We start from the raw sequence: 13,536 nt of genomic DNA on the forward strand, positions 1-13,536 counted from the left end.
ACCGGGGTCCACTACCAGGGAAACAAAGAAGTCGACACCCTGGCCCAAAACCGCCCTGAGGTCAGCGGGCTAAAACTCAAAAGACTGGCCTTAGTCACGCCCACAGCCTGGGAAGACAAAGGCACGGTGAGAGTACCGGAGGACGAGGCTACTCACATGATAACCTTGGACATGTTGGAAGTAAGAGGATGTTGGTATACCTAAGAACCAACCACATTCACATACCTAAAGCGAAACAAAGAGCGATAACAATCCGGAAGGCCTGTGAACGATGTGCGCTGGTAAGAGGGACAAAACCTGAGCCTGTGCCACTGGGACAAATAGCAGTATCGGAAGCAGGGCTGCATTTTTCCGCCGACGTGTTTGGACCCATGTCAGAGGGGACGAAAAAGAAACACAGGCAGGGACTGGTGATAGTGGACAATGGGCCAGGTAGACTCAGAATGTACCCTATCCCCACTCCGACGGCTGCAGTAATATGCAACTGCATATCACAGTTCCTAAGGGAAGAGCCAAGGGCTACATCGCTCAGGATGGATAATGCCACCTACTTCACTCACGGATCAGTGAAGACACTACTGGAGGAAGCGGGTGTAATGGCCCAATACTCGGTACCCTACCAGCCCAATACGAACGGAGTGGCCGAGAGGGCTGTGCGCTCTATAAAAGAGCAGATAATCAAGGAGGATATGTTGCGATCCTGGGATGAACCAATCTCTCTCCTTAGGATACACCAAGCTGTGAACTTGGGAAGAGAGGATAAGAGATGTGTTTCAGAAGATAACACGGCTGTCTCTTCTCCCTTCTCCTTAGGTGAAGCTGTGTGGGTGCTCCGAAAACCCCTGGCAGGGAATCCCAGCAAGAAGTGTGAAAGCAAAGATACCATCGTTGAAATACTTAGTCCCAGGCGACTTAGATTACAGGACCTAGGTATAGTGCACGTAAATCAAGTCCGCAAAACCGGGTGAAGAAAGGGGAAGATGGCTGGAATCTCAAGCTCTACACCACAGGAAACGGGAAGCAAGATGGCCCAAAGGGGTGTACCGGGACTTAGAGAGTCCATGCCTTTCGCCTTGGAGTGCGCCAGGCACAAAATATTGATCTGTATGGCGCCAGGATTGTCCCCTTTGAATGGGGACGCTGGAAACATACGAGGCGCCAGCGTTTTTATGGGTGTGGCTGATGGAGCAGTTAAGGCGGCGAAAAAGGGGTATCTGTCGGATAACAGATCACTAGTACGTCACCCCGACACCCCGGAAGCAGAACCTGTGGAGGGACCAGGAGGAAGTATAATCAGATGGACGAAATGGGGACACAACCTGGATAAATGCACCTTGTGCCTCGTCCAGGTGACTAACCTACTATGGCACGGACCATCACGGAATCGTCCAGAACAGGTCCCCACGGATCACAAACCTCTATATCGCCCAGGCGATGATACCTACACCTTTGGGCCAAAGGAGGGCCCGAGGGGATGCAGAATAATTGTCTGCCAAGCATGTTATATGGAATACGGACCCCGTATAGTACTGGCAGCGTACCCTCCTATGACCCCACAGTTAGCATCCAAGTGCGGGTGCTCATGGCTGGGTTATGCTCTAGCCAAATGCCAAGACCATACGGAAGTGAAACTAGGGTCAGGAATATACCTGACAAAGGGCAGTGGATACCTGCAAGATGGGGATGCTCCAGTCCGCAAAGGGGCCGCGGGCCGAGGAGGTATAGCCTTCAAGGGCAGCACGGAAAACCTGGCCAGCCTGATGGAAACCTATCTTGAGAAAACCATAAACACCTGTTTCCCCAGGGCAATGCCTTCAAGGGGGGACAAGATGTTCCTGGTGAAAGGACCAGACACATTCTGGGTGAAGGATACAGAGGAGAGGTCAAGACTGTTCACCAAGGGACAGGAGGTCATGACCAATGATAGACTAAAAGGAAATGACCTTCTACTGGATGTAGCCAGCCTGGTGCGCATGATGTTGGCTAAAAGGGCTGTGCTACTAACCTCGGGACTGATCTCCTTGCCCTTCCCCAGCTCTGGACACAGACACGGTGGTGAATTCGATTGGTTGACCACTATAAGTGGAGAGCTCAGAGAAGGGTTCCGTGAAACCCTATCACTAGAACTACTGGTGAGGGACGGGCCTGGAATAACTAAAACGGGCACGAAAGGGAAGTCTATATCCCCAGGAGATACAGAGAGACCCGTGAATGGGAAAGAATACCAATGGGTGATACTCTCTGTCACGCTGAGTGTGGGGCATATGCCACATCCTATCAGAGGCCTCTCTGTGGAGATTGCCCCGGGGAAAGACACTCCTGTGATCGGAAGCATTAGGAAGGGGTCCATGATCAAACCAAAGAGGGTACACTACCCCGACGGCATGGGACCAGGCTCGAGGGCGCCCAGTATATGGGATCGCATCAGGCGAAGATCAGAAGCCTTGACCAAGTAGTACATGCTCGATGCGCACAGGCGATAACCGTCTCACCTTTTCTTCTCAGGCAGCGAAGGAAAGGCGAGAGGGAGGAATATGGCCTACCTGAAGAACACCACAAACACCTATAACCTGGTCGCCCCGGAGTACGGGGAACAACCCATACCCATGCGCAGTGGGCCTGGTCCCGAAGACACACTGGGGCCCGGTACCCAGACATCAGAATATTGGGCACCACCCAACCCACCATACCATGACCTGCCAGTCATAATCAGACAACCAACGCATATGGGCAGGGACTATATATATGAGCACATGACCTGTCTAAACAAAGGGGCATATGCGGTGCCCCGCCCAAATGATGAATCCGCTCGAAGAGAGATCATGACCTGCTTGACAATGGATATAGACCGGGAATGGGAGCAGTCAGATTCTGACAATGAATCCGAGAACAGGGCCGCTCCCAACATAGAAGAGATATCGCCAAGCATGGCGACTCAACCCAAGAAATCCGCCAAGGCTGTGGCAGGTAAATGGATACTAAGAGTGACTCTGGTAGTACTCGCCATCACACTAACCCTGGGATTTATAAGGGCAATTGATTACCCCAGGACTCGTACTGAATGGGAGTTTGAAGAACCAACGGTTAAGGAACATAGAGGAATACCAGTGACCCACTATAGAATGGTCACTCAAGTCCCGTGTGAACCAAGAAACGCATCAGAGAGATGGGAGGCCTGGTCGGACTATATATCTACCTCTTTTAGTGACACGGGTCAGGCCAAGGAACAATTCCCTGACTGCTCACTGCCTGATCCGGAACCACAATGCTGGTTACTAAACCCAGAGGAGGGATGTAATCCATACATGACATGGAAAGATTTGGCCGCTCAGAGGGACGAGATATGCCTCGGTGCGGCAGGAGCGGAGGTGACGGCAGTATACCCTTCTAACCCCAGAGGCGAAATCTCAACTAAATTGAAACTAGCCAAGGGAGAGGCACGGATATACCCCTGCATCAGGGTCAGAGCACACTCCAGGTATCAGGGTGACCCGGAGTGGGGGCCTTGGGAGGAATTATCTAACTGTTCTACTACCAGACTGAATGGGACCCGAGCAGTAGAAGTGACCCTGGGCAGGAAACCCAGTGATGACACAGGAGAATCAACCTTGACCAAGGTGACCCTGTATACAAAATGGCCCCCGGCATGGGAACGAGAGGTTGAGGCCTTTTTTGGGTTCTTGACCCCCAGACAAGACACTCAGACGGAGGCTCAGGTCCAGGAACGGCCTGAACAGGATATACCTCTCACAGCTACTGACCAAGCAGGAGGATGTCCTTTTCAGACTACCGCTACATGGTTCAAATGGACTGTGGCGGTAACCAACCCAGGACGGGTAAAAATCAAACCATACCCACCTACACTTCCATGGGTGCGCGGTCTCCCCCTGGCGGGGGGGAGGACCTTATGGTACACAGACGTCCCAACCTTGACCCCGAGCCAGGTGGAGAAACTCGAGGGAAAGTGGGGCACGCAAATACTAGACTCTCTCCTCGATTGCCTATCTGATAACCTGGCAAAAACTGACGAGGTATGGAGGGGTCTTACCACCCTTGAAGTGGGAAAAAGAATGATGAGAGAAGCGGGTGAATTAGTCCCTATATGCCGAGAAGCACGGAATATGGGGGTCCCACGCCCATACTCGAATGGAACTCTGGGCCAGGAAGCCACCTGTCGTGTGAATTTCAGGAATTATTTGAGGAGGTATAGAGTGTACCCAGAACCCTCACAATACGACAGATACCACAGCAGGTGGGCAAAACGGCCCCTCAATGAATGGAAGGCCTATGCAGGAATAGGCCTCACGGATGAGGAGGTCAACCTGGTGGCGGCATGCTGGCAGAAGGAGCCAGATACGGAAGAGACCAAGTTGACCCTGTTCATCCACCAACAGTTAGCTGCTCAGGTTTTGGGGTTCCAACTAAATGTGGGTAGGCATATAGACCCAAATTCCAGCACCCCATACCCCGGAGCATTGGTAGTGGCGGTGGGGAGCAATAACAAAGATCCCCCAAAAGAAAGCAAACCTAATCCAAACCTCAATCCCGATGGATCAGAAAAAGAGGATATATTGGAGTGGGTACACGATTGGAAAGAAAAGGATCCACAGCTACCATTCACTATGGTGAACATTAAAGAGAGACAATTAGGCGAAATCCTACTACCCCCACCTCTTATTCTCACTAGAAAGACCTCTAGTGGCTACATAATGAGGTGGGGTCTGGAACCAAGCTTCAGAGCGACGGGGGCCCAGCTCGGGGCCTACCCCGGAACTACTTATGGTAGATGGGGGAAACAGTATTGTACGCAGAATGATCAGAGTCTGTGTACAGAGAAGGATACTTATCCGCACCTACATGTGGAGGAAGCTACCTCAGCTATGGTAGACCTAGCTTCTACTAGGACCCTGACTAGGGGGAGATCCCGGGATGGGATTAACAGTACGTGGATCCATTGGGGCACTCTCCCTCTGGCTAAGGCTCGGGAGATAGGATGCGACCCTCGAAGAATGGTAGAAAGGTACTACATTGTGCGTAACCCTCCGCCGCAAGAACATGCATGGAGTAATATGCATTGGTTCGACTCTCCAACCTCCCGGGACACCAATGACCTAATGAGATGGAGGGCAGTTTCGGGGGAGGGTGGAACACTGTATTATGACTCAAAATTCCCCCGGCAGGTGGGCATCCCCTTGATAGTGGCTAACTGCTACCGCTCTTCTCCCACTGCGCGATGGGGAGCTAAACAGAATGAAGCCACATGGCAGGCAAAAACTTCAAAATGCGGACCCCTAGCAACGCTGTTTGAACACACCCTGGATAGAGGATTCCCCTACTATTGGCCACCGGAGGCATACCTGTTGAACCGATGGAATTTCATCAATACCCAGTACTGCAATAACAGACGGGGAAACAATCGACATCTGTTTAACACCTGTACGGGATGCAACAAGGCCCTGTTTGACTTTGTATCCCCATGGAAACCCATATCTGATTATTTGGAAACAGGAGGAAAGCTGAATCCAGAGTTTGGATGGACAGGAAGAGGATTCTACCTGGATGGTGTTTTTCCCATTTCACATGCTAACAACATGACAAACGGGTCCTGTTCACAGGATCGAGCACCGCATGTGGACGAATGGAGCAAAAGGAGGGACATAACTCAATTTGCGATAGTACTGGGTACCATTATCGGGCGTGCAGCTGAAGATATAGGAGGGGCCGTGAAGGATGGAGTAGGTGATATTTGGAATTTTGCCACTTCCATGGTACAAACAGCCAGGGCGGTCATTATGGGGATTGTGAGGTGGGCCCTCCCCTGCATTTTGATAATAGGGGTCATTATTACAATAAATCTACTACGTCATATGGGCCTCCTCTCCCGGTCAGGGAGGGCCGTAAATTATGCAAAAAAGAGACTGTGGCCTTCAACTATGACGGAGCCTCTTCTGATAAAAAGGACCAGTGCTTTCTCTCTCGCACACTAGTCAGAGACGCTGGGACGCATAGACACCACAACAAATAACGGAGAATGGCGGTTAAGGAATATACCATCTTAGACGAACTTATGTTACATGGTGATAGCGTACTGGGTATTTTGGATCGTGACCCCCTTGTTTCTAGGAGAGCGACCCTCGTGTCATCATCACCAAGCCTGGTTTCACCAAAAATGCCTGACCAGGGCCAGACAGCAACTGCGATTACATCACCGGAGGATAAACTGTCTCTGGGCCTAGGAGTAACCTGGATGAATTAAATAACGCTCCAGAGAGGAAAATGGGACGCTATAGACGACGGCCAACGATCTCAGTTATATGCAGAAAATGGAAGAATGATGACAAATGAAGAGCTTAAGTTCCCAGCCAGTTGGACTGACATAGTGGGAATAAAACCAGGGAGAAGACCTTATTCTGACCCTTTCACCAGGATGCCGTTCGAGGATTTCTTCTACTTGGACGGTGCGTCAGAAGTGAGATCCAGTGTCGCCCATGTTCTGGTGGGAGGTAACTGGGCCGGTATCCTCCCGGCCTGGGTGAAGATCTACATGGTTACCCGAGAGGGTGACACAAATCTCGGCAAGACATGGGCGACCGTCAAGAGCTGGGGAAACAGCTGCGAATATTATAGGGTGGATTTGATCTTTTACCCTAAGATGAGCACGTCTAACATCAATGTTGAATCTGGATTCCGTTATGCGCGGAGGGATCCGAAGATTTATCCTGTCCTGCCCTCCACCGAGCACAGGAGTGTGGTCAGTCAAGAAGTCAGGGGAGGTGAAAAAGGTCAAAGCCTGCAAGACCCAAGATCCATGGCCTCTCGACCCGGGGGGTCAAGACAAGAAGTCCCCAGTACAAGTACCTCACCACCATCTACCAGAGGCTGGGCGGAGTACGAGAGGCCAAAGAAAGCAAGAAAGTCATCAAAATATCCAACAACACCTTACCAATGACATAAAAATGTTGGTAAAAATATAATCAAAAAAAGCAAAAGCCCTGTTCTCTAAAAAAAGAACAGTGATTTCTATTTCTAAATTTTTTTGTTGTTTATGTAACATTATACAACGGCATGCAAATTTCTCGATTCTGATTGGCTGAAACAGTCATTTTACACGTCTTTATTGGCAACAATCCACGCTGCTGGCCCAGGACCCGCCCACAACCGACCCACATCACATCACTCCGCCGGATCACAAGAAGGTGGCCAATAATATTTACAAATGGATATGTTAATGGCGACTAAACGACTAAATATGAAGCGATTCTGTCAAGGGGAATGTGTTAGCCCTTTAAACAATGTTGGATGATGTAATTGATGGGTCTTGAGGCAATCTAGAACAAAAGAAAAATCGCGGTTTGATTGATAGATTAATTGATTGATTTAAATTTCTACTTCCTTCTTGCTACTGACTGCAGCGTTCTCTCTCACTGTCCGACGCTGGCGTACCCACAAACACACACACACACATACACACACACACACACACACACACACATACACACACACGCACACACACACTGTGACACACACACGCACACACACACACACACACTCCTGTCTGCAACAGCGGGGGAGTCAGACTGAGAGAGAAGCAGCGCTGTTTTAAGTGAGCATGGTCTATTGAATTGATTGATTGGTTGATTGCTAATTTTATTACTGTACCCCTGGTTTCCAACTGGTTAAGTTTAGGCTAAAAGAAATAAATAAAAAAATAGGGCGAAGAAAACGTTTTTTTCCTATGCATTCCCTTAACAATTGTGTGTATTATAATGAGCCGTACTGTATTGTACCCATTCTGCATCTGGTAATAAAATTTTCAATCAATCATTCCAATAATACACAGTTGGATGTGTTAGTTGGTTGGATGCACTTCAAGCTGCTTCCACATGAGGCAACTTCTCTCAATCATTCCAATAATACACAGTTGGATGTGTTAGTTTGGTTGGATGCACTTCAAGCTGCTTCCACATGGAGTTGTGGGAACTACTTTTTCTGGCGGATGGTTTTTTCAATAAATCTTCGATTAATGTGTGTTTATTGTATAGAAATAAGGTTGGATGAATCTGGCAGTTGTATAAAAGCTTTACACCACGTGCAGTCGTGATTTGTGACCAATAAACCATGCCTAGGGGGGTCTAACGACCCTCGGCTGCGCCTCGGGCCTAACAACCACCCCTAGGCATGGTTTATTGGTCACAAACCACTCCTGCGTGTGATGTAATGCTTAAATATAGCCCTATATACCTATTTTTCACATGTAATTATATGCTTCATTATTCAATTGACGATGGACAATGATCTCCCAGGATGGCAGAGTGGGTGTGAAGTGCCACAGAACAAGTGACACTTTTTGAAATAGACATCCTGATTCGTTCCAATATAGCCCTATATACCTATTTTTCACATGTAATCATATGCTTCATTATTCAATTATTCAATTGACGATGGACAATGACCTCCCAGGATGGCAGAGTGGGTGTGAAGTGCCACAGAACAAGTGACACTTTTGGACAATGACATCCTGAGTCGTTCCTATATGACCAGTATAAATCTTTAAACTGAACTCTGGAAAGATAGCTCTATGATGGCTCTACTTATAAAAAATGGAACTGAGCCTTTAATGTCTCCATAGAAGGGGCCTGTTCTTCACAGTTCTTCACAGACAACAGGCAAAAGGGAGTCAACCTGCGGAATGTGGGCCTCAGCAGAGGAGAGAGAGCTGTAAAATGTTAACCCTTTCAGACGGGAAGGGAATTAAAGGTTGAGGGTTGAAAGACAGGGAGTCCGGAAACTATAGAGGAAATCTTAAAAAAACTATATATCAATTAAATGTTTAATGTGTACAGTAAAAGTTTTCATAAATGGCATGCTTATAATTAACTGTCAGTAGAGAATTATACTAAAAGAATGATGTGTAAAACTGTTTGTCTGGAGGGGATCTTTAAGAAATCTTGATAAGAAATCCTATGGAGGGCCTCGTGCATGGTACCATGTCACGTGGTCACCACAGACAAAGCCGTTGTCTGTTTTGAAGGAATAAGGGACTTTCTGTTACTTAAAACCACTAGGTAACTAGAAGTAACGTTAGTACAAAGAAGGAGGAGTTCATACGAATTATGTATTGTATTTTGGTTTGCTAAACAAAAATGACATCCCTGTGACATCACTGTGTTTAGACCAATCGGAAATATGGTAAAATGTCGATATAAAAGAGACGGTTGCCCATTCAAGGAACAGACTTTTTTGAGAGATTTTGAGGAGATGCTGAAACCTGATATATTGTAAGCTGAAACTTGTGTACTTATAAAAATGAAACTGAACCTTTAAATGTAATCTTCTACTGTTAAAAAATAAAAACAATCTTCTTTTGGAAACAACGTTTGCTTCTATTTTTCCCAAAAAGACGGGTAAGCATGGAGATGTTTTTTTGCATTGTAACTTTACCAGTAATGTGCCTGATTTATGATGTAAAAAAACCTCATGAGTGTGGCTTTCCCCAGACGGAGTAGAAGGAGAAATAGGATTATGCATTAAGGAGAGAGGTGGGTTCTGCAAGCCTGGTTTTATCAAGTAATGCCATACAGTAAACTCTACGGCCAACCGAGTAGATTAAAGCAAAATAAAGAAAAGTAAACTCCGCAACTCCAATCAATCAACTGTATGACTGGAGGGGACAGGGGGGTGCCTGTGTGTGAGCCGAGGTCGGCTGAGTTTAAGCCCTGAAGTTTATAAACACAATTGAGTCCTAGACGTCCCAAACTTTGCAGGACGCTGCTTGAAGCTGGGATTCGGACCAATGAGTTATGGGATAATCAATCTGACCTCGGTTTACGACCGGTACTTAACAGGAAGCTAGCAGACTACAGTATGTATGGGGAAGCTAGCAGCAGGCTACAGTATGTATGTATGGGGAAGCTAGCAGCAGGCTACAGTATGTATGGGGAAGCTAACAGGCTACAGTATGTATGGGGAAGCTAGCAGCAGACTACAGTATGTATGTATGGGGAAGCTAGCAGCAGACTACAGTATGTATGTATGGGGAAGCTAGCAGCAGGCTACAGTATGTATGGGGAAGCTAGCAGACTACAGTATGTATGGGGAAGCTAGCCGGCTACAGTATGTATGGGGAAGCTAGCAGGCTACAGTATGTATGTATGGGGAAGCTAGCAGCAGGCTACAGTATGTATGGGGAAGCTAGCAGGCTACAGTATGTATGGGGAAGCTAGCCGGCTACAGTATGTATGGGGAAGCTAGCAGGCTACAGTATGTATGGGGAAGCTAGCCGGCTACAGTATGTATGGGGAAGCTAGCAGGCTACATTATGTATGTATGGGGAAGCTAGCAGCAGGCTACAGTATGTATGGGGAAGCTAGCAGACTACAGTATGTATGTATGGGGAAGCTAGCAGACTACAGTATGTATGTGGAAGCTAGCAGGCTACAGTATGTATGGGGAAGCTAGCAGACTACAGTATGTATGTATGGGGAAGCTAGCAGACTACAGTATGTATGTATGGGGAAGCTAGCAGACTACAGTATGTATGTATGGGGAAGCTAGCAGCAGACTACAGTATGTATGTATGGGGAAGCTAGCAGCAGGCTACAGTATGTATGGGGAAGCTAGCAGACTACAGTATGTATGGGGAAGCTAGCAGGCTACAGTATGTATGGGGAAGCTAGCAGACTACAGTATGTATGGGGAAGCTAGCAGACTACAGTATGTATGGGGAAGCTAGCAGACTACAGTATGTATGTATGGGGAAGCTAGCAGACTACAGTATGTATGGGGAAGCTAGCAGGCTACAGTATGTATGTATGGGGAAGCTAGCAGACTACAGTATGTATGGGGAAGCTAGCAGACTACAGTATGTATGGGGAAGCTAGCAGCAGGCTACAGTATGTATGGGGAAGCTAGCAGACCACAGTATGTATGTATGGGGAAGCTAGCAGGCTACAGTATGTATGGGGAAGCTAGCAGGCTACAGTATGTATGGGGAAGCTAGCAGGCTACAGTATGTATGGGGAAGCTAGCAAACTACAGTATGTATGGGGAAGCTAGCAGACTACAGTATGTATGGGGAAGCTAGCAGACTACAGTATGTATGGGGAAGCTAGCAGACTACAGTATGTATGGGGAAGCTAGCAGACTACAGTATGTATGGGGAAGCTAGCAGACTACAGTATGTATGGGGAAGCTAGCAGACTACAGTATGTATGGGGAAGCTAGCAGACTACAGTATGTATGTATGGGGAAGCTAGCAGACTACAGTATGTATGGGGAAGCTAGCAGACTACAGTATGTATGTATGGGGAAGCTAGCAGACTACAGTATGTATGGGGAAGCTAGCAGACTACAGTATGTATGGGGAAGCTAGCAGCAGGCTACAGTATGTATGGGGAAGCTAGCAGCAGACTACAGTATGTATGGGGAAGCTAGCAGCAGGCTACAGTATGTATGGGGAAGCTAGCAGCAGGCTACAGTATGTATGTATGGGGAAGCTAGCAGCAGGCTACAGTATGTATGTATGTATGGGGAAGCTAGCAGGCTACAGTATGTATGTATGGGGAAGCTAGCAGCAGGCTACAGTATGTATGGGGAAGCTAGCAGGCTACAGTATGTATGGGGAAGCTAGCAGACTACAGTATGTATGGGGAAGCTAGCAGACTACAGTATGTATGGGGAAGCTAGCAGCAGGCTACAGTATGTATGGGGAAGCTAGCAGGCTACAGTATGTATGGGGAAGCTAGCAGACTACAGTATGTATGGGGAAGCTAGCAGACTACAGTATGTATGGGGAAGCTAGCAGCAGACTACAGTATGTATGGGGAAGCTAGCAGACTACAGTATGTATGTATGGGGAATCTAGCAGGCTACAGTATGTATGTATGGGGAAACTAAAAGGCTACAGTATGTATGTATGGGGAAGCTAGCAGGCTACAGTATGTATGGGGAAGCTAGCAGACTACAGTATGTATGGGGAAGCTAGCAGGCTACAGTATGTATGGGGAAGCTAGCAGGCTACAGTATGTATGGGGAAGCTAGCAGACTACAGTATGTATGTATGTATGGGGAAGCTAGCAGCAGGCTACAGTATGTATGGGGAAGCTAGCAGCAGACTACAGTATGTATGGGGAAGCTAGCAGACTACAGTATGTATGGGGAAGCTAGCAGCAGGTGTAACGCTCGGTAATGTCGGGGACAGGATCGCTGTGGATAACTGGAATGGCGATCAGATAATTGGATTCTTTTTTTTGCATTACATCAGAGACAAGGTAAGAACACTATATATAAAATCTTGCGTTGATCTGATATTTCTTTCTCCCGCGCTCAAAGCTATCTGTGTGGACTGTGTTGTGCTTTCTGCCGTTGGCTGTGGTGGGGGGGGGGCGCCCCGCTATGAGTCAGTTCGGTCTTTGTGTGCCAAACATTATTTAAGGCAAACGGCTGTAAACCTTTTTTTTTTCAAATAAATGAGAATCATGTTTAAATTTTTTGAGTGTATAGGGTCTCAGGAGGCATGTAGGGCAGGTTACAGAGATATGTAGGTGTATAGGGTCTCAGGAGGCCTGTAGGGCAGGTTACAGAGATATGTAGGTGTATAGGGTCTCAGGAGGCATGTAGGGCAGGTTACAGAGATATGTAGGTGTATAGGGTCTCAGGAGGCATGTAGGGCAGGTTACAGAGATATGTAGGTGTATAGGGTCTCAGGAGGCATGTAGGGCAGGTTACAGAGATATGTAGGTGTATAGGGTCTCAGGAGGCCTGTAGGGCAGGTTACAGAGATATGTAGGTGTATAGGGTCTCAGGAGACATGTAGGGCAGGTTACAGGAGATATGTAGGTGTATAGGGTCTCAGGAGGCCTGTAGGGCAGGTTACAGAGATATGTAGGTGTATAGGGTCTCAGGAGGCATGTAGGGCAGGTTACAGAGATATGTAGGTGTATAGGGTCTCAGGAGGCCTGTAGGGCAGGTTACAGAGATATGTAGGTGTATAGGGTCTCAGGAGGCCTGTAGGGCAGGTTACAGAGATATGTAGGTGTATAGGGTCTCAGGAGGCATGTAGGGCAGGTTACAGGAGATATGTAGGTGTATAGGGTCTCAGGAGGCCTGTAGGGCAGGTTACAGAGATATGTAGGTGTATAGGGTCTCAGGAGGCATGTAGGGCAGGTTACAGAGATATGTAGGTGTATAGGGTCTCAGGAGGCCTGTAGGGCAGGTTACAGAGATATGTAGGTGTATAGGGTCTCAGGAGGCCTGTAGGGCAGGTTACAGAGATATGTAGGTGTATAGGGTCTCAGGAGGCATGTAGGGAAGGTTACAGGAGATATGTAGGTGTATAGGGTCTCAGGAGGCCTGTAGGGCAGGTTACAGAGATATGTAGGTGTATAGGGTCTCAGGAGGCCTGTAGGGCAGGTTACAGAGATATGTAGGTGTATAGGGTCTCAGGAGGCCTGTAGGGCAGGTTACAGAGATATGTAGGTGTATAGGGTCTCAGGAGGCCTGTAGGGCAGGTTACAGAGATATGTAGGTGTATAGGGT

The 13,536-nt window shown here is 47.8% G+C and overlaps 1 protein-coding gene across 1 annotated transcript in view; it reads right to left on the reverse strand.

Annotated features, from left to right (window-relative positions):
* yif1b (Yip1 interacting factor homolog B) overlaps positions 1–13,536 on the reverse strand; it is a 74,657-nt gene that overhangs the window by 41,901 nt on the left and 19,220 nt on the right. The gene's annotated exons all lie outside the window — the stretch shown is intronic.

The sequence above is a fragment of the Notolepis coatsorum genome (genome assembly GCF_963971535.1).
Source record: "Notolepis coatsorum genome assembly, contig: SUPER_1_unloc_1, whole genome shotgun sequence".
In the NCBI taxonomy this organism is placed as follows: Eukaryota; Metazoa; Chordata; class Actinopteri; order Aulopiformes; family Paralepididae; genus Notolepis; species Notolepis coatsorum.